Genomic DNA, 4,309 nt, shown 5'->3' with positions numbered 1-4,309 from the left:
CATAATGGGCATAGCAACATGGGCCTGGGTAAGTTTGACTCGTTTGAAATCGAGGCCCAATAGAAAAAAGTATAACAAATCAGGTAAAAAAATAAACCCTAAACTTGACTTGTTTGACCCACCGTCTCCTTCTTTCCCAAATCAAGATTCCCTCCCCCTTTTCAGAATAACAAGAATGGTCGTGACCCAACACATAAACCGGACAGAAGCATCACAAAACAACCCCGAGGTTCTCGCTTCCGATTTCAATTATAAAGCGCGAATGGCAAAAAGGGTGATACCGGTGATGGATTTTCGAACAACGACAACAAACAGCGGTAAACAATCAAATGCATCATGCATAAAGAGAAAGTGGTAACCTGTGAAACCGCGGACGCGACGACGATTTGGTCGATTTGGTCTTCCTTCAAACTGCCTCCGCCTCCTTTTCTTCGTAGTGGTGGCTTCAGGTAATTTAACTCAATTGAATTTAATGCACTGTGCGAAAGGATACTGTGAGATTGATGACAAATTTCGTAGCCGCCGCTCACATTCTAGGGTTCTTGTGAATAGTAACCTCATTTTTATACAGGACCCCCTCTTTCCTCTGCTGCGTTTTCTACTGTGTAGTGGAGCCTTCGTACGGAGGATGCTAAAGGTTTTGTCTTCATCCTAGCTTGGTGGTCCCGGGTCTCAATTCTCTTCATTTCGAAACATCACCGTTGGTAAAAACTTTTACCCTCATAAGTTACTCAACTGAAAAGTTTGCGTTTTTGGAATTAACTGATTTCGTGTTGTTATTGATTTGCAGATGCTGTGACGAAAACAGGAGTTGAAAAGAGTAAGCAAATGTGAGTGTGTCTGTACCGTGAGGTGAAACAACAGATGATGGTTGGTAGGATGGAAGTGGTGTAGGGCCATTTCTAAGATTAGGGTTTTCGTGAAGGTTTAGATCTTGTCCCACAGGTTTTGGAGCGAGCTTTCCAATCAGATTGAACAACATACTTCTTAGAGCATTTATCACACTTCCACTTTTTCTCACCGTGCTTTCTGCAGAAGTGCTTCTTGATACTAGTTAGGTCTCCTAAGGCTCTTGATGGGTCATGGTGCACACAAGTTGGCTCTGGACATACCTATATGTTCTTCCTTATTTTCTCATTGCCTGTTCTCTGCTTCAACTTCCATGGTAAATTGTGTCCTCTTTTATGAAGTTGAAGATTCCGATTTCTTTGAAATCCTTTGTTGCAGATCTCACATATGAATCTATTCGTTGCCATAAGTGTCTTCGGCGATAGAGCTATAACTTCAGCTTCCGGGTCTGGATTTCCAGGAAGGTTTCTCCTTTTCTTAAGTGGAGTCTCACTATGAGTTTGAGTTTGAGTGAAAATAAAGGGGTGAGTTGAATTTTTAATGAAAAATGTTCCTGTCATGAAAAATCAGATGCAGGTTGAATGTACTTTTATTGGAATTGTTTTTATTGGCCTTTTCTCTATTGCAAGTGGATTGAATGGCTTGGTTTACATTGGTATTGCAGGTGGACATGGCATGGTGATGAATTGGAATGCTATGGACTATGCTCATGGAGAATTGCAATTGCTGTAATGTGTTTTGCTCTTCATAACCAAAGATTATTTTTAAAGTATACATCAAAATGCATTCGACATATAGCGTCTTCATTGAACCATCTATTTCAAAAATTTTAAGAATGTGACGAGCCAATAGGAGACCGGTGCAATAGGATGCAACATAGTTGGTAAGACCTACTTCAGACCATAGTGAGGAAGTTCTTGCGCATAAGCCTCTCTTCTCTGAAACTTGACTTGAAAACTCTTGAAGTAAGCCTTGCTTGAATATTTATTTTGACATTTCACTTCTTTGATCGATTTGGTAGGTTGGTGGCTCGAGTTGTAAAACATGGACATGGCGGAGAGCGTATTCAAATCTGAAGCAAACTCTTATCTTGAAGTAAAGAGCTCGATTTAGAACACTACATGTTGTTGACTATAAGAGGTTTTGGAACCTGTAAAAATCTTCAATGCTTTGGATGGTTACAATGACCCTCAATGTATTAAAAAACGTTTTGTTGCATTATGCTAGCATTAGCCTGGACTCGGTTTGTTTCCATGGCTCGAAACACTTATGGTTGGACCAAGTTTCAATAGCTTTTGGCATACATTGCAAGCTTGCTTTCATAAGTTAAAATTTGAGTTTCTTCACCTGTTTCAGGTAGCATTGTAGCAGAAATACTCCAGCCTGAACTTCGGGCTACGGCGGCTAGAAGAAATGCAGAATTGGCATGGCTTTGTGATGCAGGGAATAGCTTTTGGATCTCCTATCACAGGTAGCACGATAACCTTACATTCAGCTGCCTTAGTGACTCGATTTATGTGATGGAGGTCAGTGAGAAAGGTTGTTGCGTTGTTATTGCAGGAAGATATCACGCTGTGTTGAGTTTGTGAGCATAAAGGTTGGAAGCACCTGCTAGCATGTCCTTTTGAAAATTGAGTTCCATGGCCAACTTCTGATGAGAAGAGAAGCGCAAGTTTTGTCCTTGTGGAGAATAATGATTGCATCATAATAGTTCAGAAGAGTCTGTAAACGGCACTCACATCTATTTGGACCCATCTTCTCCTGAAATGTAAGTTTTCTCAACAAAATTGCACTGCATTTTGCCCATTCTCTCTGTGACCTTCTCTTTGTATCAAAAAGTTTTCATTTACTTCTTTTACATCACCTTGGCTCAAGTTATTATTTATGTCAACAACAAGGGAGAAAAGAAGAAAAAGAAATTCAGTCATAGTGTGAGAGCAAAACTGCATGAGTCTTAAAAAATCCAATGACCCGTGAGCAGTGAGCATCAAATGGCAAAGGGTTGAGAAAGAGATATGCAGCCGATAGTTCAAAAGCCTCCTCTACCAAACAAGCAGAAAATAGATGCAAAGCAGCCCATCGTTGTAAGTCCTTATTTGGTTCTTCATGAGAAAACTTTTCAGCTGCTTTCAAGCTATTTTTATGTAGCAACTGACCAGGATAAACAATTCTTATCTCCTTAAACTAAATGTGTTTATCTTGCATTTCCAGGTCCATTGCTCAAGTATGGTAAGATAGGAGCCTCAATTTGTGTCTGAAGGAATCTTGATATAACCAAAAACTTCTAACGAGACAGAGCTGGTGAATGGCAGTAGTCCTGTCACCTAATTTCTCTTTCCTAACCTTGAAGGTTGATTGAGTTGTAGCTTGTTGAAATCTAGCTCTTTCTTATTTGCCCCACCAGATGCAGTGTTGTTGCACTCAGAAGATAGATCTGGTGGTGGATGTCTCAAATTTGTAATATTATTGTTAGAGAAATATAACATGTTGGTGTTGAAACTTGTGACACATGAATTAAGTTCTTCATTTTTTCATTATGTTTATAAAATACTTTTGAAAACACATATTCTCCATTCTTCTCATCTTCATCATTCCCAGGATGGTACTGATGCATTTTCCAGTCAGATTTGTAGGATTTTGACTCTTTCCCAGATCTTATATACAAAACCAAGATCTTCTTATAGCCCTTATGTACTCCATATTCTATTACAGCTTTGGTCTTACCAGTCTTGTGCCAGCGTACATGATCTTCAGTTGAACCATGATGTTGAGTATTTTGAGGCTTTTGTTGACCAGTACTATATGCATTCATTGTTCTGTGAAAAAAAGTGAATGTTACTCCCATCTTTCTTAGCACCTGGAAGATTTTTAAGGACGTGTATAGCAGATGCCTTGGTCTCCTTCCAATGTTGGTATGAACTCGTCGATAAACATGTGAGGATTTGCATTACTAATACCACATTTAGACGCTAAATGGTCTAATAATTCTACATTAGAATGATCAAACTTTATACCAATCGGAAAGCCAGGCCACTCGCTAGAAACATCACTATTGTCTATACGACAGTGACAGTTTGGACATTCCCGATATGCGCCACAATCCTTTATCTGATCAGCTAAAGAGAGTGTAGTTCTTTTCACTTTCTTTGTAAATCCTCCCATGTCAATAAGCCAGCTCCTAGCCATTATTGGTATGAAGGAAATGAATGATGAAGAAAACACACTCAATAGAGAGAGCGATGAATGAATGAAGTAGTCGAGATATGAATGAGTACGTGGAATTTCTTGAATATGAATGGAAAATTTTCCAATGTGAATGAAGAAAATATGAATGTAAATTTGGAATATGAAAAACGTAAAAAATATGAAATAATAAACATGAACATGAATGAAGGATATGAAGGTGAATGAAGAAATAATGCAAACGAGTGATCGATGGAGAAAAATTTCAGGGCCAAAA

General features: G+C 38.9%; 1 pseudogene; it reads right to left on the bottom strand.

Moving 5' to 3' along the window:
- Positions 1 to 3,298: 3,298 nt before the first annotated feature.
- On the bottom strand, positions 3,299 to 4,064 carry LOC127129925 (SUPPRESSOR OF GAMMA RESPONSE 1-like; annotated as a pseudogene).
- Positions 4,065 to 4,309: the final 245 nt, after the last annotated feature.

The sequence above is a fragment of the Lathyrus oleraceus genome, chromosome 3 (assembly GCF_024323335.1).
Source record: "Lathyrus oleraceus cultivar Zhongwan6 chromosome 3, CAAS_Psat_ZW6_1.0, whole genome shotgun sequence".
Classification (NCBI taxonomy): Eukaryota; Viridiplantae; Streptophyta; class Magnoliopsida; order Fabales; family Fabaceae; genus Lathyrus; species Lathyrus oleraceus.
This window is presented reverse-complemented; position numbering and strand designations above follow the sequence as displayed.